Genomic DNA, 21627 nt, shown 5'->3' with positions numbered 1-21627 from the left:
TCAGGGGACATTTACTTATGTTTACTGGCTTATTTATAAAGGATGTGGTAAAGGATACAGATGAACGGCCAGAGGAAGAGGTATATAGGGTGAGGTCCGCAAGGGTCCCAAGCACAGGATCCTCTGTCCCCGTGGAGTTGGGTGCATCACCCTCCCTGATGTGTTCGTCAACCCGGAAGCTCTCAGAACCTGTGGTTGAGATGTCATCATACAGGCATTAGCTCAACCTCCAGCCCCTCTCCCCTCCTGGAGGCTGGGGTGTCGGGCGAAAGTTCCAACCCCCCAATCATGTTTTGGTCTTCCTGGCTTCCAGCCCCTGACGCTCCCTAGGGGCTCCCAGCCACCTGTCATCTCATTAGCATAACACTCATCACCCAGGAAATTACAAGGGTTTTAGGACTCTTTAGAACTCTTTAGTTCCTCTGTGCCACGAACCGGGAGATGAAGACCAAATATATTTCTTTTTTTAAAAAATTTATTTATTTATGTATTTATTTTTGGCTGCCTTGGGGCTGCATTGCTGCGCGCGGGCTTTCTCTAGTTGCGGCGAGTGAGGGCTACTCTTCGTTGCGGTGCGCGGGCTTCTCATTGCAGTGGCTTCTCTTGTTGCAGAGCACGGGCTCTAGGTGCGCGGGCTGCAGTAGTTGTGGCTCGCGGGCTCTAGAGCGCAGGCTCAATAGCTGTGGCGCACGGGCTTAGTTGCTGCACGGTATGTGGGATCTTCCTGGACCAGGGCTCGAACCGGTGTCCCCTGCATTGGCAGGCTGATTCTTAACCACTGCACCACTAGGGAAGTCCCTATATTTCTTATTGTATCACAGTATCTCAGGGAAACTGATCCCCGTGGAGCTGGGTGAGGGGACATGTGTCCCGAGGCACACAGAGGACTTGGTGGCAGAGCCTGGTCCTTGGGCCCCCTCTAAGGTCAGTCCTGGGGCCCATGGAAGTCACTCCCTTCCCTGCCCAGGAAGATGGAAAGCTGACAGCTTGGTCTGCAGGGACCCCAGAGGCGTTCCCTTGCCCTCTCTGTCCTGCCTTGTCCCCTGCCCCCTGCCCCCTGCCGGACCAGTGTCGCAGGCCTACCTGGCTCCCACATTGGTTCCTCACCCACCTGCTTCCCCTCGTACCTCTTTTTTTTTTTTTTTTTTAATGTTCTGTCTTACACAACTTTATTCTATTGTTTGACTGCAGCATTTGGGTAAGGAGCACACTTTTCTTCTTGGCTAGCGTTTCTCTTTGAGCTCTCGCATGGCACGCGGGATCTTAGTTCCCCAACCAGGGATAGAACCCACGCCCCGTGAAGTGGAAGCTCGGAGTCCTAACCACTGGACCACCAGGGAAGTGTCCCCCTTGTACCTCTTGAACCCAGCGGGACAGGTGGTCTGCGCCCGACGGGTGTGGCTCGGAAAGCAGGTCAATGCCGGGTGGAGTTCCTGAGCCTTGGGGTCCGACGGGTACAAGCCCTGTGGCCTTGGACAGGTGCCACATCAGTCACTCTCTGCAAAATGGAAATCATAAAATGTCACCTCCTAGGGGTGGTGTGAGGATGAAATAAAATGAGCTCCAGCAGGTGGGGGTCCTTTCTGGCCTGTTTCTGCTGTCTTTTGAAGGAAGTGTTTCAGATCCCTCTGCACCGACAGGGAGACTGAGGTTCAGGAAGGCTGTGACTTGGGAGGGTCACAGAGCCAGTGCCTGCTTGGGGCCTCTGTTGTTCCTTAAGCACGGGGACTTCTCTCCCGTGCCACGGGGGGTGTGCTGCAGGAGGCCTGGGCCAATGGCAGGGTCTAGCCAACGACCTTGAGCGAGCCACTCAGGGTTCCAGTGTCCTTGTTTGCCCAAACACTTGCGCGCATGATCCAGGCCAGTGTTTACCAGGGTCTAATGGCTGGCGCTGGGCTGGCACCCGGCGATTTGGGGAGATTTTTAGGAACCTTCCATTTCTTCTTCCCTTCTTTCCTTTGGTCTGCAGGCCCCCTCCCCCCGCCCGTCCCCTTCCTCCGCCCTGTCTGGAAGGGCCTTTGGAAGGCTGACCCTATGATCCCACGCTGTCGCCTGGGCATGGTTTTGGAGAGCCACTGGGCCTTTGATGTGTGTGTGCAGAGGGCTGCCCATGATTTATGGTCCTGCGGGGGAAGGGGGAGCTCCTCTGATTACCAGCTTCCCAAATTCCTTGCTTTATGTCTGGAGCTGGAGGGCTGCTGTTTGGATAACATCCCCAGAGGGCTTGGCCTGCTTTCCGGGCGCAGAGCAGATAACAGAGACCGCAGGACTGTTGCACCGCTCCTGGGAAGCCCCCTCTGAGCTCTTGGAGGGGCCAGAAGCTCTCTGAGCCTCTCTGTACTCCAGCCACCCCCGCCCCCGCAAACCCACACCCGTGCCCCTCAACTCCATCCCCCTGACTGGTCACCTGAGCTGAGATGGCCTGACCCCCTGCCCCGAAATGTATGGTCAGCCCTAGGTTGGTGAGTCTCAGACAAGCTAGATGCTTCGGAAATAAGTTACCTGGCTTGGTAGGAAGTTTGTGACCCCGAAGCGTGGGCAGGAGCAGCTGCCCACTGGCCCAGCGAAGTCTGTCTGCTCTAGGCCAGCTGCGGCCTTGGACGCCAGCCTGCATGTGGTGGTCCCTGGCTCAGGTGATGGGCTTCGTCCCTGAGGTGACAGGGGATGCCTCTGCCAGAGGGTCTGACGGGTCCGGCTCTGGCCCCGCAAACCTCAGGTTCCTCACCGCTGACCTGGTCTCCTCTGACGACCGTCACCCAGCTCATGGGATTCTTGGACGCCCAGTGCTGGGAGTGAGGGGGCTCGCAGAGGGTGCCGCTGGGACCTGCCCGGGAATCGCAGATACTTTGGGCTCCTCTCTGCCGCCAGTGTCATTGCTCTTGTTCGTTGGTGGCTGTTGTTTTAGCAGAGAGAAGATGGTAGACCCACAAACCAGCTGGATGGTGGTGTCTTGTCGGTTTCCGTCTCGGGGTTGGAGGGTTTGGAGATGTGAAGATGTCTCCGCCCGGCCGTCACCTGTCTCCTGGGTCCTCTGGCTCCACAGGTGTGGCTCGGGGGGAGCTGCGTGCCCTTTTCCTCCCTCCCGGCGCTGGCCCTGGCATTGGGGCTTTGGGGATGAGAGAGTGAGCTGCAACAGCGTCCAGCCAGGGGGCTGCCGAGTAGCAGGGGGGACGGGACTCAGTAGCAGAGGGAAACTCTACCTCAGGGCCTTCTTCAGCAGCCTTACATGGTTGTTTACAAATGGTTGCTTTCTGTGGTCATTTTTTTTTTTTTTTTTTTTTGCCGCACCGCCGGGCATGTGGGATCTTAGTTCCCCAACCAGGGATCAAACCTGTGCCCCTTGCAGTGGAAATGTGGAGTCTTAACCACTGGACCACCAAGGAAGTCCCTCTGTGGGGTTTTTTTTGCACTTTTTTTTTTTTTACAAAAGCCTTTTGGGATTATAATTCACATCCTATACAATTCACTCATTTAAAGTGTACAATTCAGTGGTTTTTAATATATCCTCAGAGTTGTGCAGCCATCACCACTATCAGTTTTAGAACATTTTCATCTCTCCAAAAATGAACCCCTAGACATCCTCCCCCCACCCGCCCTCCCCATTGCTTCCTAAACCCCCGGTCCCTGGCAACCACTAATCTGCTTCCTGTCTCTATGGATTTACCTCTTCTGGACATTCGTGTAAGTGGAATCCTACAGTCTGTGGCCGTTTGTACCAGGCTTCTTTCACCCAGCATGGCGTCTTCAGGTTGATTCATGTTGTAGCCTGTGTCAGTACTTCATTCCTTTTCGTGGCTGAATCATGTGTCATTGGCCATGTTTTGTTTTCCTTTCATCGGTTGATAAGTGCATTTTTTAAAAAGATTTATTATTTATTTATTTATTTAAAAATTTTTTTTATTTTTGGCTGTGTCGGGTCTTAGCCGCGGCACGCGGGATCTTTCATCGCGGCGCACGGGCTTCTCTCTAACCGTGCGTGGCGTGCAGGTTTTCTCTCTCTAGTTGTGGCGTGTGGGCTCTGTAGTTTGCAGCACGCAGGTTCTCTAGTTGAGGCACGCAATCTCAGTAGTTGTGGCACGCAGGCTTTGTTGCCCCACGGTATGTGGGATCTTAGTTCCCTGACCAGGGATCGAACCCTCGTCCCCTGCATTGTAAGGCGGATTCTTTACCACTGGACCACCAGGGAAGTCCCAATGAGTGCCTTTTTTTTTTTTAAATTAATTTATTTATTTTTTATGGCTGTGTTGGGTCTTCGTTTCTGTGCAAGGGCTTTCGCTAGTTGCGGCGAGCGGGGGCCACTCTTCATCGCGGTGCGCGGGCCTCTCACTATCGCGGCCTCTCTTGTTGCGGAGCACAGGCTCCAGACGTGCAGGCTCAGTAATTGTGGCTCATGGGCCTAGTTCCTCCGCGGCATGTGGGATCTTCCCAGACCAGGGCTCGAACCCGTGTCCCCTGCATTGGCAGGCAGATTCTCAACCACTGCGCCACCAGGGAAGCCCAATGAGTGCATTTTTAAAGAGTGATTTTTTTTTCCATCTCAAACAGAGTTCTGAGCTACTGAGTGGGTCAGGGGACAAGTGTAGAGAATGCAAATAGCAGAAACGTCAGCTTCCAAGAGGGGCTCGCAGGAGTGGGACGGGGACGTTCTTTCTCTGAGCAGCCCCTCGAGAGGGAAAAGGGAGAGTTGGGGGGACCCAGAAGGAGAGGGTCCGTTTCGGGTTTTCTTTTCTCATTCTGGGAGATGGGCAGACAAGGAGAGCGCCAGGCCTCAGCAGAGGCAGCGGACCCTGCTGACGGAGGCCTCGGGCCAAGGTTGGAACCCCGGGCCGCGTATGTCCCGAGGCTCTGGCGTATGTCCCGAGGCTCTGCGTTGAGGCCAACATCTAAGGCCTCCAGGAGCCTTGCAGGCAGATCCGGAAGGAACCCAGATTAGAGTCGGCCTGATTGATTACAACCCAGGGATTAGGGGAGGGCAGTTAAGTGTTTGTTTAATCTTGCTCTAATTGTCTCGTCTTTCCTAACAGAGTGACTAGTAATCCTGTTTGAGCCTGAGTGCGGCACTTCTTTCTGGAGGACAGAGTTTTTTGTTTTTTGTATTTTTTTAAATTTATTTATTTAATTTACTTTTGGCTGCGTTGGGTCTTTGTTGCTGCGCGCAGGTGAGCGGGGGCTACTCTTCGTTGTGGTGCGCGGGCTTCTCCTTGCGGTGGCTTCTCTTGTTGCAGAGCACGGGCTCTAGGCGCGCAGGCTTCAGTAGTTGTGGCGCACGGGCTTAGTTGCTCCGTGGCATGTGGGATCTTCCCCGACCAGGGCTCGAACTGGTGTCCCCTGCATTGGCAGGCGGATTCTTAAGCGCTGCGCCACCAGGGAAGACCGAGGACAGAGCTTTTATATATAGGCACCACACCTCTCAGCTCTCCACAGGCCATGCCTGAGCCACCGCTGGTTCTTAGGTGCGGAGGCCGCAGCCAGGGGTCACAGGGAAGATTCTGCAGCCTCCAGGTGGGGCCGGCCTCACCCACCCCAGAGTGTAAGTGCAGAACACTGGGTGGGGGGTTTCTCCACTGAGCTGTCTTACTTGCAAGGACCCCTCAGGTTCCAGAACCAAACAAGAGGGCCAGGAGGCACGGAGAAACAGCTCCTGCGTTGACTGTCTCCGAAGTCAGGCGTCCACAGGAGGCTTTGTCCACTTTATTTAATACGAGCCCTGCATCAGCCCTGCCAGACGGGGATGACGGATGAGGACACATCGGTGCAGGGGGGCCTCCCAGCTTACGAGTGGATCGGGGTGGCTCTTACTGTCCAAGACGCTGTGGGTGGCCCAGAGAGGAGGGCTGATCTTCTTCATAGGAACTGCCGGCTGGCGCAGATGGGGTGTCCAGGACAGTGTGCGGACGGGGCTTTCTGGGTTTGACAGCCAGCTCCCGTAGGCTCTGGGTGATGGCAGGAAGGTGTCTGAATTGGAGTGGAGTGGCCCACCCGAGGATTCCAGTGTTTTAAAAAACATCAGCCAAGCTGACCCTCGTGCTTGTTTTGCATTTGGGCCTCAGGCACTGGTGATACTGGCTCCTCGTTCCCCCACCCCCAGCTCCCAGCCCCCTGCCCCCAGCCTGTGCCGGGGAGGAGTCACCAGCATCAAGAACCACTGACCCGAAGTGGAGAAGTTAGATTGATGGACTTAATAACCCCCCACCATCTGTGGTGGTGAGAGCCAAGTGGGGGAAGATTGATCAGCCTCTGTCGGATTGTCCTGCGAGACAGAGGGCAGCTCTCGCAGCTGGAGGGACCGCTGTTTTTCACCCGTGTGAGCGGCTGGAAACCATGTGCCCCACGAGGCTGCTCCTGGGCCTGCACAGCACTTGGGGGGTTTCCGGAAGTCTGTCTCCTAAGGAAGGGGCTGCAGGACGGCGATCCTGCCGTGAAGCCAGGCGAAGCCAGGCACCTTGGAGAGAGGAAACCCTCCGTGCTGTTTCTGCAAGGTCACCGGGGGCAGGTGGCCTGGCCCTGTCAGCAAGGGTGTGACCGTGTGAGTGGCCCAACCCCTGCTGCTTCTCCTGGATGCTACAGCCACATGCTCATTACAGAGCTTCCAGCTGTCCTCCTTGCTCGAGGAAGCAGGGCAGGTGGGCCTGCGGGGACCTCCCTGTCTATAACAGTCAGGAAATGTTAGAACAGCGGCTGATGTTTACTGGGTGCTCGCCCTGTGCCAGGCCCTGTGCTGGATACTTCCCTCACGTTATCTCATTTCATCTTTGTGACACTCCCAGAGTCAGCGCTGATGTTAACCTCCTTTTACAGGTGAGGAGATGCCGAGAGACTAGGTAACTGGACTGGGCATTGCCGGCCTGCCTTTTGACTCCTTTTGGAGGCCCAGCTGCCCAGTTGGTGGTCACTGGGAGCTAGATGGGCAGGACAGAGTGCTGGCTGGGTCTGTAACTCCTGGCGGGACTTGAGGCAGTTACCTTCTCGAGCTTCCGTTTCTACAGCTGTAAAGTGAAGATAGAAATGCCTGCCTCTGAGGACTGTTGTGAGGATGGAAGGAGATGGTCTGGATCAAGGGTCAGGAGCTTCCAAGATGGTCCTCTATGCTCCTGGCTCCTGGTACACGGCCCTGGGCAGTCCCCTCCCACGCTGGACAGGGCTGACCCGTGTGACCCATGGATGTGGTAGGAATGACAGAGTGTAAGGGCCAAGGCACAGTGTGCTTTTTGCTGTCCTCCCTCTTGGGTCGCTCCCTCTGGGAAGCCAGCCGACACCCATGAGCCCAGAAGTGGCTCTTCCGGCCCTAGCTGAGCCTCCTGATGACCATAGTTCTGGTCAGCCTCTTGACTGTGACCTCCTGAAGGATCTGGAGCCAGAACCACCTTGCTAAGCCCCTTTCGGATTCTGGATGCCCAGAAACAGCATGAAATTATAAACGTTCATTGTTTTAAACCACTAAGATTTGGGGTGATTTGTTACACAGCCGTAGATAACTAATACAAAGTGCCATAAATGCTCATTTCCTTTCTCCTGTTTCACTGACTCATCTTTGTTCCACTGGCTGCAGAGATACCTGTTTGCTGCTCTCCCTCATAACTGCAGGTCTTGATGGCTCACATCAGGGCCTTTGCACAGAGCACTGGGGTTGGTCCCATCCAGAGCCCGCAAGGTCACATCTGCTTTGCTGGTCCCTGGAACCTTCCGTCTTTGGCCTGAGCTTGAGGGCTGGTAGGGAGGTGATGGGTGAGGTAGAGGCAGGTGAAGAGTAGTCTCTAATCCATGGGTTTCTCTGGCTTTGTTTGCAGGAGTTGTTTTAGTTGAGAGTGAGGCAGGGATGTTCCAGCCTTTGAGTATGGGAGGAAAATTCGTGTTCTTTCTTTCTCCTCCTCTTTCTTCATCTTCCTCTTCCCCTAGCTCAGCATTACAGACCACCTGAGACAAAGACTTGTTCCCTTTTGTGGGGGTCAGTCTGAAGGGAGCCGGGGGCAGCCGGATGGTCTTCCCAAGAGAGGGTTCTGGGCCAGCAGCGAGGGTAGGAGGGTCCCCTTTAGAAGCAGGCCAGGCAGGTGGGAGGCCATAGGAAAAAGGCAGGGAGGGTATAGGCCAGGCAGCCAGGCCGGGCACAGTCTGTCGCCTTTCAGGGAGCCAATCTGGCTGGTGGGAAGAGGCACTTACAGCCTCTGCCAGTGATGTCCCTGTTGTTGGCCCCAAACAGACTGATGTCACTGGCCAGTTGCAAGAAAGTGCATTTCAGACCAACGGCTTGATCTCTAGTGCCCAGCGGGGATGGAGTTTTACAACCTCAAGCTTCTTCAGATTTGCACAGAAGGGCTGTAGATGTCCCCTGTAAGATGCCTCACCAAAGTCCTTGTGGCTACCCTGTCCTGAAGGACCTGTCCCTTACTTTCTCATTCTCCATAAAAAGCAAGATGACTTTATATGGTTCATGGAGAGAGAGGGCTGTGTCCCACTTAGCTTGATCTGCTCGGCGGGTACGAGTGGTCTTGTTAAATCTGTACGTGCTTTTATTTATTTATTTACTTATTTCTTATTGAAGTATAGCTGACTTATAATATTATATCAGATTCATAGTGAGTCAGTATTTTTGCAGACTATACTCCATTATAGGTTATTACAAGATAATGGCTTGTCCATGCTTTTAAAGAGCTGTGTTGTACATCCTTCATTGTTTAGTTATCCATAATTCAGTCATTCAATAGAGCTTTTTAAAAAATTTTTGAAAACATTCTATAGAAGTGTAACAAACCTACAGAAAGTGTACAGACATTAAGTGTTCTGATGATAACTTTGTACAGACTGACCATCCAGGTCGATTGACAGGGCGTCAGCTGTCCCCAAAAGCTCCCCCGACTTCCACCAACCACCCTCACTTCTAAAGCCATCCACAGGGAATTCCCTGATGGTCCAGTTGTTAGGACTCGGCGCTTTCACTGCTGAGGCCTGGGTTTGATCCCTGGTTGGGGAACTAAGATCCCAAGAGCCGCGCGGCGTGGCCAAAAAAATTAAAAAATAAAGCTATCAACAGAGTTTTTGGACACCACTCATATGCCAGGCGTTGTTCTAAACACTGGAGATTTAACAGTGGACCAAATGAAATCCCTTCCTGAAACACACTGGTGGTACTAAATGCCAGGAAGGAAAATAAGCAAGGGACTAGGATAGAGAGAGAGGGTGAGGGTGGTAGGGGTTTGAGATAGCGTGGTCAGAGAGAACCGCTCTGTGAAAACCTAAGTGAGCTTAGGAGCAAGTCCTGTAATATCTGAGAAGGAGGGACTAGCAGGTGCAAAGGGCCTGAGGCAGAAGTGTGCTTGGCACGTCTGAGGAGTGAGAGAGGAAAAGTGGTAGGAGATGGTAGAGTCAGGGGCGTGATCTTGGAGGACTTGTAGGTCGTGGTAAAGACTTTGGACTTGGGACTTCCCTGGTGGTCCAGTGGTTAAGACTCCGTGCTTCCACTGCAGGGGGCCTGGGTTCAATCCCTGGTTGGGGAACTAAGATTCTGCATGCTGCGCAGCACGGAAAAACAAACAAACAAAAATCAAAAAAACCTCCTAAGCGTGAAGGGAGCTGTTGGAGGGTGTTGAGGTACAGGCATGACATATTCCTATTTGCATTTACATTTTTAAAACTAAATTTATTTTATTTATTTATTTTTGGCTGCGTTGGGTCTTCGTTGCTGCGTGCGGGCTTTCTCTAGTTGCGGTGAGTGGGGGCTACTCTTCATTGCTGTGCGCGGGCTTCTCATTGCGGTGGCTTCTCTTGTTGCAGAGCACAGGCTCTAGGCTCCCGGGCTTCAGTAGTTGTGGCACGTGGGCTCAGTAGTTGTGGCTCGCGGGCTCTAGAGCACAGGCTCAGTAGTTGTGGCGCATGGGCTTAGTTGTTCCGCGGCATGTGGGATCTTCCCGGACCAGGGCTCGAACCCGTGTCCCCTACATTGGCAGGTGGATTCTCAACCACTGCGCCACCAGGGAAGTCCTGCATTTACATTTTAAAATGCTCACTTTGGCTGCCGTGTGGCTAAGAGAGTTGTTAGTGAAGATATTCTTCAGAAGGTGGCATAGAGGGAAGTGAATCACCTTCAAGAATGAGTTGGAAGCCGCTTGCCCTTTAGCCGTGCACACAGAATCACCCGCCAGCCGCCAGCGTGCAGGCCTCCCCTCTCCCCCGTGTCTGGCCGCTGAAAGGGTGGGGGCTTTCAGGTGTCCCCTGGGTCTCTGGGCCGCTGGGGAGGCATCATAAGGCGGAGCCAGGCGCGGAGCTGTTCCTCCCCTCCCCCTGCCCAGCCTGGGTTCCGAGGGAGTTAACTGCACACTTGGGTGCTGACCGGTGCAGCTGGGCTGAGTGGAACGAAGTATGAAGATCTTGGGCCTGACCTTGGAGACCTTCGAGAGGAACCAGGCCAGTCCCGCTGTGCTGTGGGCTTCCCTGAGGGGCCTGCTCTGAGACCTTTCCCTCGGGCTTATGGAAACTCACGTAGCCCGGATGTCAGACTTGCAGAAGCTGCCAGGGGATCTGCCTCTGCTTTCTTGGGCCCCTCTCTCTTCCTCCCTCCCTCCCTCCCTCTGTTCCTTCTTTCCTTCCTTCCTTCCACACTTCTCTCAAGATACCCTATGGTGGACCTAGAGATGATCCTACTAAGTAAGTCAGACAGAGAAAGACAAGTATCATATGATATCGCTTATATGCAGAATCTTAAAAAAAGATACAATTAAACTTATTTACAAAACAGAAACAGACTCACAGACTTAGAGAACGAATTTATGCTTACCAGGGCAGAAGGGTTGCAGGGAGGGATAGATTGGGAGTTTGGGATTGACATGTACACACTGCTATATTTAAAACAGATAACCAACAAGGATCTACTATAAAAAGATTTAAAATGTTTTAAAAAAGGGACTTCCCTGGTGGTCCAGTGGTAAAGAATCCGCCTTCCAATGCAGGGGACGCGGGTTCAATCCCTGGTTGGGGAACTAAGATCCCAGATGCTGCAGGGCAACTAAGCCCACGCGGGGCAACTACTGAGCCCACGCGCCACGACTAGAGAGAGAAAACCCTCACGCCACAACTAGAATGAAGCCCGTGCACCGCAACGAAGAGCCCGCCTGCCGCAACTAAGACCCAACGCGGCCAAAAAAATAAAGAAAATAAATAATAAAAATAAAATAAATAAATATGTATTTTTTAAACCTATAAAAAATTTGTTAAAAAACCCAACGATGCACTATGGAACAGTGAGGACCAGCTCAGGCCCTGGAACCACATGACCAGGGTTGGAATTCGGTTTCATTGCCTCCAGGCTGTGTGACCTGGAGCAAGTAAGTCACTAACCTCTCTGCTTTAGTTTCCTCATATGCAAAATGGGGACAAAACGGATTAAATTAGTTAAACCACATAGCACACGGTAAGCCTACAGGCCCCATCCTCTGCCTTCCGGGTCACTGACACACACCCCCCTCCCCCTGGCTTGGACACTGATTAGTGGTGCATGTCTTCTTTGAGTTGTCTGAGATCGTTGCCCCTGGACCCTCTTTGAAGGAATGCATTTGGGAGATTATAATTAGAATCATTACCATTTATCGACCTTTGCCCACGTCCCAGCTATATGCCAAACACATGCATCATCTCACCTCACCCTCAGAAAAGCCTGTTTTCTTCCCCATGTTATAGAAAAGAAAACTGAGCCTTAGAGGGATGAAGGAACTTGCCAAGGTCCTCTGGCTGGTTATGGCAGAGCCAGGATCTGACTGCCCTCCCACGAGCTGCTTCTCTTCAGCCAGGAGCAGTGTGATGGTGCTGGCTTGCCATGGATGCTTAGGGCTATTGGTTTCCCGTTCTTGCTCAAGGCCACCCTGCCTGGTCCCAGTGACTTTCCCTGCATCTGGCTATAGGATGGTCCAGAGAGGACCTCTCTGCAGAAACCTAAATAAACTTAGGAAGCCAGTTTAATAGAGTCGTGTAATATCTGGGGAAATGCATTCCAGGCAGAGGGCACAGCACGTCCGAAAGCCCTGAGGCATCTTTCAGAGAGGGTGTTCCTTGGGCCTTCTCCCTGTTGGCGTCTGGTAGGCCATCAGGGACACGGGGAATCCTGACTTGGTGACGCTGGCTAACACGAGGAGCCTTTCTCTGAAGGTCCCTGGCATTCCTACGTGACTGGAGGGGCCTGTGAGCTCCCCGGCTGGGCTTCAGGAATTGAGGTCCAGCTAGTGGCAGGCCACAGAGGGTGCTGCCCGAGTCACTGTGGAGTTGTCAGCCCCTCCTGTATCTTCAAATAGCATTTTGGAGAGTGGACTCTTTTTTTTTCTTTTTATATCTGTTCATTGTGGTAAAATATACATAAAATTGACCACTTTAACCATTTTTAAGTACATAGTTCAGTGGCATTAAGTACATTCAAGTTGTTGGGCCACCATCACCAGCATCCATCTCCAGAGCTCTTTTCTTTCCCCAAACAGACACTCTGTCCCCATTAAACACTAACTCCCCCTCCCCCATTCTACTGGTACCTACCCTTCTACCCTCTCTCTCTGTGAATCTGCCTACTCCAGGCACCTCATACAAGTGGAATCATACAGTATTTGCCCTGTGGTGTCTGCCTTCTTTCACTCAGCACAATGCTTCCGAGGTTCATCCGTGCTGTCGGGGAGCGGACTTTTTAGAAATAGATGAGGAGTTCGCAGTGTATGCCGGCCCCTGTCCCAGGCGCTGCAAAGGAACAAGAGGAAGAGAAGCCCAGGTCCTGGATTAAGTAACTCACGTCATCCCTACACCTGAAGGCTGAGGCTCCTCGGCTCCTGGCTTCCCCTGTTTGCATTTCTGTAGGTGGGCGCATCTTGAAAGCAAGACCCCCGTCCCACATTTAGTCCTCCACGGGCTATGTGTTTAGGTGCTTCTCATCTCAGCCTCATTTTTCTCATCTGTGAAATGGACCTCGTGCACTGATTCTCAGATTATCTTTGGCCCTATTGAGCTGGCTTCCCATGGCCAGCCCGGAGCTGACCCTTGTGTGCCAGGCCAACTGGGAGCAGGTGGGGGAGGAGTCCTTCTTAGACTATGACTTTTTTACTTATTAAAAATTAATTAAGGGACTTTGATGTATCAGGACTTAAGAGGAGTTGACAGGTCACATGGTCTCCGAAAGCACAGGGCTGGTAATCTATTTAAAAAAACATTTTCTTCTTCTTCTTTTTAATTTAATGGAGGAAATCATTAGCTGGGAAATTGGTAGAGCTGATTTATTCCTGTTTTGGGGAGGGGGAGTGGAAGAGAAAATCTGCTCTAATTGCCATTTGCTCTAAAAATATGTCAGCAAAATATTCCCATTAGCTGGTCCTGGCATGGACGGAGACAGGGCCTCCAGCTTCCTTCCCTTCACACCGTGCTCTGGGCAGGGGCAGGGGGCTCTTTCTGGACCCAGGTGGGCAGTCGTGCTGTCAGCAGAGTCGCATCTTCTTAAAGGTCCCAGCAGACCTGCCCAGGCTCCCCGGTGTGTGTTCCAGTGGGGCCCCTGCTGCCCGCGAGCCTCAGGGCTCTCACACTCCGGCCCGGGTTCCCAGGGATGCGGGACTGGGACCCCCATCTGGGAAAGAAGACTACGTGCCTCCTGGGCTTCATCTGGTTCCAAGGGGAGGCAACTGGGTTCACCCTAAAAATAACCAAACATGCAAACAGCTTCAACAGGCAAATGTTTTTCGTATCTGTGGGCCAAATAATTTAAAGGTACAGCTGTTTTTCCACTGTCCCAGTCTGTTTGTCTTCCCGGAGTGGGGAGGATCTCACGGGGGTGATCTGGGCTCTTCTGGGGTCACTGTCTTCTAGCACCCCGGTTGAGGTCTGGCTGGGCGCTGAGGCCTCGCTGTGGGCCCTCAGCCACTGCCCTCTCCGTGGACACCTCCTGCCCAAGTCTGGTGAGGGGTGAGACCCCTGCCTCTCCCACGCGCTGGCCGGCCTGGCTGGAGTGCTGGTGCCCCTTCAGGCTTGCTGCGTGTGCGCAAGGGGTCCACCTTATGCCTTACTTTGATTTTCTGAGCTCGTCTAGCCCAGAAACAGGAGTAAAGCAAGTTCTCAGAGAGTAAAACAAGTAGCCAGGCAGGATGTGGAGAAGGTGGAAGGCGAGGGACCACCTGGGTGTGAGCCCCGCTCTGAGCAGTGGCTAGGTCTAGGCCAGGTCTCCCGAACCCCTGCCTGTGCTGGCCTCCCCACGTTGGGGGAATCTGGGTGTCTGGGCCCTTTCCCTCCTCTATCCTTCCTCACTGCCCACAGCGCCACTGTGAGGCTCCAAGGCACATTGTCACATCCACGGCTGGGGACCCTGTCTGTCCCTGTAATAATCTTCCCGTGGATGTGCCATGTCTGGGGGAAAGCCCACCATCAAGTGGGGGGGTCCTGCGGGCGCTGAGTGTGGTCACCCCTTGGGACGGTGGGCCTGGGACTCCAGGGCAGGGGTCTAAAGCCATGGGGCGGGGCCACCATCGCTGGGAGTTGGTCCACAGTGGGGGGGAGGGGCAGACCCAGACCTGTGTGGTGGAGTACTGTCCTCTACAAAGTCTTCATTCATTCACTCACGCGCTCATTCATTCATTCCAAAGACTCGTTCAGTGCCTGCTGGGTGCCAGGCTGTCTTCTAGACCCTGGGGATACAGCAGTGAAAACAACCCTACCAAAATCCCTGCCCCCATGAAGCCTCCATTCCAGTGGGAAAGACAACTTTAAAAAAAGAACGTGCTACACCATGGGTGAACCTGAAAGGTGTTACACGGTGTAAAATAAGCCAGACACAAAAGGACAGATACTGCATGATTCCACTTATATGAGGTGCCTAAAGCAGTTAAGTTCAAAGTAGAGTGGTGGGTGCCAGGGACCGGTGGGAGGGTGGAATGGGGAGTCAGGGTTTAATGGGGACAGAGTTCCAGTTTTACAAGATGAAGTCCTGGAGATGGACGGTGGTGATGGCTGCACAACAGTGTGAATGTCCTTCATGCCACGGAACTGTACACTTAAAAATGATTGAAAAAAAAAATGATTGAGATGGTAAGTTTGATGTTATGTGTATCTTACCACAATTCAAAAAATAAAAATAAAAGAAGGAAGAAAAGCCCCATGGTATATTAGATGAGGATCAAAGCTATGAAGTAAATGGGAAAGTCAGGGGAGTGCCGGGTCTGGGGCTGAGTTTGAAATAAGTAAGGGGGTTGAGGAGGGTCCCAGAGCCGAGGCTACGGGGGAGGCGGCTCTGGGCAGAGGGTGCGTGGGTACAGATGCCCCGAGGCAGGCAGGGCAGGGCCTCCAGGCCTTCCCCTGTGAGTGGGGTGAGACCAGGTGACTTCAGGGCACAGGTTTGAAGGGGATCCCTCTGGCCATCCTGTCGGGGAGGCAGGGGCATGCGGGAAGCTAAGAGAAGGCTTTGCAGGGTGAGGGGGAGCCAGCTGGGCCCCCGGTCCTTGGCAGCCGTTCCCAGCTCTGGGTGACCCATACCTGTTGGTGGGCTCAGAGCACAACCGGAGTTATGGTTGTTTGTGGTTGTGTTTAAGTCTTTCTGGAGTCCCCACTGCCACCCCCGAGATGTTACTTCTCTCCGACTTGGGACGGGTTGGGGTGGGTGAGGGAACAGCAGTGGGATGGCTTGGCCAGGCTTCAGTTCTGGCTTTGAAGCCACACAGCCGTCCCCCGGGCCCTTGACCTGCCCTGGCACGGGGTCAAGTGCTGGGGGCCCCCTCCTACCCGGGCCTGTTCCAGAGTCTCCTGCCTCTCAGGAGGCCCATGCCAGCCAGGCTGGGGGGAGTTGGGGGCCTGGGCTTCAGCCCCAACTCCTCCCGCCTTGCCGTGTGCTCTTCCAGCTGAGTCTGGGTTTCTGCATCTGCAAAGTGAGGTTTGGATTCTAGTGCAGCCGCTGTGCCAGGGCACAAGGCTGTGAGAACAGCTTTGTGCACGTGGGAAGGTGTCCCTGAGGACCCGAGACAGCACAGCCCGAGACCACGAAACCCCTGCACAACCCCACGGGGGTCCACTGCTGCCACTTTAGGAATCGGGGGAGGGTCTCTTCCAATCCTTCATCTCCTGCCCGGACATTCTAGGGATGACCTCAGGAGTTGCTGGGGGAAACGGCAGGAGATGGGGTTCTAGAATAGGGGTCTAGGGCCAATAGGGGCAGGAGGAGAGGTTAGCGGTTCAGGGACCTACGTCATTATGGAGTCCACCACGTCCACTCGCCAGCTGGCGCCTGTTTTGTTCCCTGAGAGCCCAACTGCCCACCCTCTGTCCTTTTAGAGGGAGCCTTGGGGGCCAGGCTGCAGACAGAAGCTCGCTCCACTGCCCAGACACCATGGGGTAAGTAGGGAGAGGAAGGGATGAAGGAAAAGACGGAGGAGCTAGGTGCTGGGCTTGGACCGTGTCCTACCTTCCCATCCCATTAAGTGCTTAGAGCTGCTCTGTCCAGGGTGATCACCACCAGCCCCGTGTGACTTCTTAATTTTAATTTTAAATTAAAGTGAAATAAAATTTAAAATTCCATTGTCCAATCACACTAGTCACATTTCAGGTGCTCAGTAGCCCATGGGCTAGTGGCGGCCGTACTGGACAGCCAGGCGTAGAACACATCCGTCAACCCAGAAAGTTCCATGGGGCAGCGCCAGTCTCATCTCTAGAGCAACCCCAAGAGGTAGAGACTGTTGCCCGCCTTTTACAGATGGAGAAGCTGAGGCTCAGAGAGGGGAAATGGCTTGCTAGTCAGGCCCCCAGGGAGTGTACTCAAACCTGGGTGCGTCGAAGTCTCAGAGCGTGGATACGGGGTCCGTGTGCACAAGTGTCCTGCTGCCCAGAGGGCTGCTTCTTGGGGCAGAGGAGCCCAGAGCCCACTCGCTGGCCACACACATGCTCTGGGACCTCTGCTTCCGTCCCCAGGGCCAGGCGGAGCCCCCCGCAGGCTCGATTACCCAATGGGGAGCAATGCTTTAATGAAAAGGCCAAACAAGGATTAACATTCTGTTTGGGGCCTCCGGGGCTGCACCTTTGAGACCGAATCCCAAATCCCACAGGAGAGGCTTCAGGAAACATCACTGGACTCTGAAAAACTCATTCTAAAAGTAAGAAAACGATCGCCAAAAGCTGGAAACAACCCACGTGTCCGATGAATCCGATGCTATGATTCAGCCATAAAGAGGAATGAAGCACTGACCCAGGCTACAAAGTGGACGAACCTCGAGAACATGATGCAAAGTGAAAGAGGCCGCACACAAAAGGCCACAGACTGGATGATCCCATTGATATGAACTGTCCAGAACAGGTAAATCCACAGAGACAGAAAGCAGACTGGTGGTTGCCCGGGGCTGGGGGGAGGCGGGATGGGGAGTGAGTGCCTATCAGGTTTGGGGGTGATGAAAATGTTCTGGAATTAGAGGTGACGGTGGCACAGCACCATGAATGCACTCCATGCTTCTGAACTGTGTACTTTAAAATGGCAAAAATGGTCAATTTTATAGGTGTTTTGCCACATTAAATTGAGAGGAAATGGTAGGACCTAGGTGGTGCATGTGGATGTTCATCAGGAAATGTGTTCAGCTTTGCTGTTCGTGTGAGCCTTTTCATAACAAAGCGTCGAGGGGGAAAGTGAGAAGAGGATTGTGAAGAGAAAAATGTTTCCCAGGTCATGGCATTCAGAGATAGGACTCCAGGGGGTCCGCCCTGAAGTCTTCCTGTGTCAGAGCTGCAAGGCCTTGGCCTCTGCGTTGGCTTCAGCCTTTCCGGGGCCTCTGTCCCGACCGTGGGGAGCGAGGGGAGGTGGGACGATGGGTGCTGTGCCTGCCATGCTTCCGTCCCCCTGAGGAGACAACGTTCCTGAGATGGTGTCCACGCCCCATCACCGGCCCCTGCTGTTTTGGTGTCCAGGTTGGGAGATGGCGGGGTTGTGCCCATTTGAGATCAGGAGTGGGGGCCCAGAGGTGGGCCTGGATGCGCCCCTGTCATGTTGTCTCCAAGAGGAGGAGCGGAGACCCCAGCCCAGGCCTCCCTGGCCCCATTCCTGCAGCTTGGAGTAGGTGCAGGGCCAGCAGCAACGGCCAGTCCTGGCGCTGGGGTCGTGGACAGGAGCCGCGGCAGGGCTGGCGCAGGCAGGTGGGAGAGCCAGCCCAGCGTGGGAGAACCGCAGGGAGCCAGGGCCACGGAGCCTTCAGGGGCCGTCCACCCAGGAGGGCTCACTCCCTTCGTCCTTCTCCTCCACTTCCTGCGTAGGAGGTTCTGTGCATCGAGGTCCTTCCCTAGTTGGACGTCCCCTCATCACTGAGGGTGGGAAATGTGACTCGGGGTCTGGAGACTCTAATTTTTAGAAACGGGGAGGCAGGTGGAGGTCAGAATGCCTCCCCAAACACCAGGGCCCCAGGTGGTACCCAGGCCGTTGGGAGAGGCTCTGGTCCCCTCAGTCCCCGGGGAGTCTGGCTGGGCTGGCGGCATGGTGTGAGATGAGGGGCGGGAGCGCCAGTGAGCCTGGCGAGGAAGACCTGAACCTCCTGCCCCCTCACCCCCGCTCCTCCAGGGGGCAGAGAACTGCTGCTGTTTGCCCCACTGGGTCAGGCCAGTTCCCCTCCCAGTCTGGCCGCCTCAGGCCCAGAAGGCCTGGTTTGGTGGAGGCTGCGCCAGGAGTGTGGGGAGTGGCTCCGAGCTGACGCCTTCCCTCTGGCATAAGGTTCCTCCACCCGCCTCAGGCTCTGCCAGCGGCTCCCCTTTCTCCATGGCAACTTAGCTCAGTGGTCCCAGTGGAGGAGACAGAATCAATTCTCCCTCTTCCCTCCCTCCCTCTCCTCTCTCCCCACCCCTTCCTCTTGGCTTCCCTTCCTCCTTCGTCCCTGCCGGGCTCGCGGCTCCTCCGTCCATCCGTCTATCTGTCCATCCGTCCGTCCCTCTGTCTCCGAGGCGCCCTCCCGTCTCCAGGCATGAGTTGCCGGCAGAGCTGCGTGCCAGGGGCGGCTCCCTGAGGCCATCAGCATGGGGAGCTTGGGGGACCTCCGCAGACATGGGGGGCTGCTGGACCAGCCCCAGGCCGGCTCCTGTGGCGTGTGGCTCCCAGCTCTAACACTTTGTCTCCCCTCTTCCCCTTCCTTACATTTTCTTCCTGAAAGGTAATTTTCTGCTAAAACTGTCAGAGCCTTAGGACGGGTTTATTAGCAAGGCAGGCTCTGTCCTGGTCACGTGGGCTGCTGTTTTCCCTGGAGTAGCTGGGATGGAGGGAGAGAGGGAGGGAGAGGCATGGCCTGACTCAGAGCTCAGAGGGGACACAGCAGAGTTTGGGTGTGTGTGGGGTCTTTCCTCCAGGGTGGCTGTGAGAAGCCCACCCCTGACTCCTGTTGCTTGGGTCTGTGGCTGTCCGTTGCTCTTCCATTTTTCAGCCTAATTGCTACACGGCATGAGCAGTCTGCTTTCCTGGGCCGTGGTCTGACCAGGGGGAAGGGAAGGGAATTTAGGGGCATGCACGTGCACGCCAGATGGGGCAGGTCTAGCGAGTGTCGACGGCTGGGTACAGGTTTCTCCATCTAATCCTTTCTCGCCTGAAAATGGAGTTCAGTAGGGAAATGTTTTGTCCCCGTAACCAAGCATCTCCGAGAAGATGGTGTAGTGAAGATCAGCCTCTGGCTGGTTCCCGGCAGAGGGGGTCCTGGCAGCCTGGCTGTGGTGGCACCACCATCTGTCTGGGACAGCCCCTCAGCAGAGTTTGGTTCAGACAGGATCCTGAGACCGCTGCCCAGTGGGTCGAGATTTTCCCTTGTGTCTACCCCATCTCCAGCCATGGCGTTCAGGACGGCTTCTGCATGGCTCTCCTGGAAGGAATCAATGAGGTTAATTCATCAGCTGCCCGTCCCAGGGGCATTCTCAGGATCCGTGCCACTCCCATTACCTCTGCCTCTGGCAGTAGATGATGGAAAAAAGAACCCCTCGCTGTCAACTAGAACATCTATGTTGATGGAAAGTGAGGCCCGAGGAAAACGGATTTAGCACCCAGTTCTTAGAAGCCATGGGTTTGAATGGTGCTTGAGAGGAAGCCCTGTGTGATCTTTAAATAGAAAGTGAACACCAGTGACTCACAGGGAAACTTGAAAGTTTGGTTCAGGTATTGGGGGAAAACAAGTCAGCTCTGAACGTGGTCCCCGCCTCGGGGGCTGAAATGGCAGGGAGTCTAGACATTCAGGCATGTGTCTCAGAGTCAGGCTTCTGATTGGATTATGCATTTGTTTTCAGCATTATCTCTGGCAGATTGCTTTAAAAACAGACGGCCCAAGGCAGGCCCCCCCCCCACCCCCCCCCGGTCTGGGTCTGTGGTCAGGTCTGTTTAAACTACATTTGTTCATCTCCCAAAGCCCTGTTTCACTAAAGCCGCCTTAGACTCTGAGTCCTTGGTGCTTCCCTTTGATAATCAGATCGGTTCCTGTTGGGCAGGATGAAAATGCTTTTGTGTCTGCAGCATCTGTGCTGTGTCTTGCTTTTCCTTTGCTTTGAGGCTGGCGTCTGTCACTGAGACCCTCCTGGCATCTGGGCGCTGTGCAGGCTTCTTAATGACATTAGCCGTGTCTGGATTCTGGTTGGTTTGCCGTAAATTCTGATGGGTTTACGAGTTGTGCGATGGGTGGGGAGGCGGTGTGCTGGTTGGGCTTGGTTTGGTTTTGGTTTGCTGGCGAACGGAAAATCTGATGTGACACGTAAAAGGTCAGCCCCGTGAGTGGCAGCATTCGTTCTCAGCTTTGCTCCCAGCCTCCACGGGAGGTGGCTGCAGCTGGGGTTACTCTGCCCCCCGGGCTCTTCCATGGGCGTCCAGGGTGCGGGTTGCTTTGGCAATCCACGTGTGTGTTTAATCAGCAAGCCGGCAAGTCGGAAGGATGGCAGAGCAGGGCTGGCGATGGAGGGGGAGGGAGGCAAGGCTCCGCCAACCCGCCCGCTTTCATCCAAAGTGAATCCTGAGTGCTCCGTGCCAGCCTCCACCCCCCCTCCCAGCCTCCCCCCCCCCTCCTGTGTCCTCCGGCACCAGGAGCCAGCCTTCTTTCTTAGTGCGATTTCACATAGCGGTGCCTTACTTGAAAGCATCGTAAAGAGCCGCAGAGGGTGTGAGAGCAGGTCGGAGAGGTGGGAGCCCTGGCTGCCGATGGCTCCAGCCGCCGAAAGTGTGGAAAGCTCATTCCAGGAAAAGTGGAATAGTCGCCGTGTTGGCTGGCTTTCAGGCGGTGAGTGGCTCTCTCTTCTTTAATTCGACGGGGGCACCGGGATTCAGGGGCGGACTCGGTGGGAAGCCCGGTGGTTCGGACAAACCTCGCGAAGCCCGTAAAGCTCCACAGGGAAAGTTTGGTTTGTCTTCCCCTGTGCGCTGGCGTCCCCCACCCAGGCTGTGTCGGGTGGGACAGGCGGTGCTGGCTCAGCATCAGGGACTCTAGGACTTGGGACCACGACTGCCTTGGGAGGCTGAGCCTTTGCCCCAGCCCAGCCCTGTTGCCCAGACTGAGAAAATCTCCTAGGGGTGGCACTTCATCTTTTTGCACAAATGGCTTAAGAAATCGTGCAGGAGAACAGAAGCTCGTGAACGTTAAATTCTCCTGGTCTGCTGTGCGACGTCCCTGAATACACACATATATGCAGTCACACACATGCACACTC

At 54.5% G+C, this 21627-nt stretch overlaps 1 protein-coding gene across 7 annotated transcripts in view; it reads left to right on the top strand.

Moving 5' to 3' along the window:
* The window catches only part of PITPNM2 (phosphatidylinositol transfer protein membrane associated 2), a 143187-nt gene that overhangs the window by 46739 nt on the left and 74821 nt on the right, over nucleotides 1–21627 (top strand). For 3 of the 7 annotated variants that reach the window (XM_061170410.1, XR_009697428.1, XM_061170406.1), the window contains 2 exons: nucleotides 16267–16326; nucleotides 17034–17281. The exons of 1 other annotated variant lie outside the window; for it this stretch is intronic. The gene's annotated coding sequence lies outside the window, so the exon portion shown is untranslated. Of the gene's footprint in view, nucleotides 1–16266; nucleotides 16327–17033; nucleotides 17282–21627 lie in introns of those variants that run through there. 3 more of the 7 variants (XM_061170407.1, XM_061170411.1, XM_061170408.1) reach the window with 1 other exon arrangement.

Source organism: Eubalaena glacialis, chromosome 15 (assembly GCF_028564815.1).
Source record: "Eubalaena glacialis isolate mEubGla1 chromosome 15, mEubGla1.1.hap2.+ XY, whole genome shotgun sequence".
Taxonomy (NCBI): Eukaryota; Metazoa; Chordata; class Mammalia; order Artiodactyla; family Balaenidae; genus Eubalaena; species Eubalaena glacialis.
This window is presented reverse-complemented; position numbering and strand designations above follow the sequence as displayed.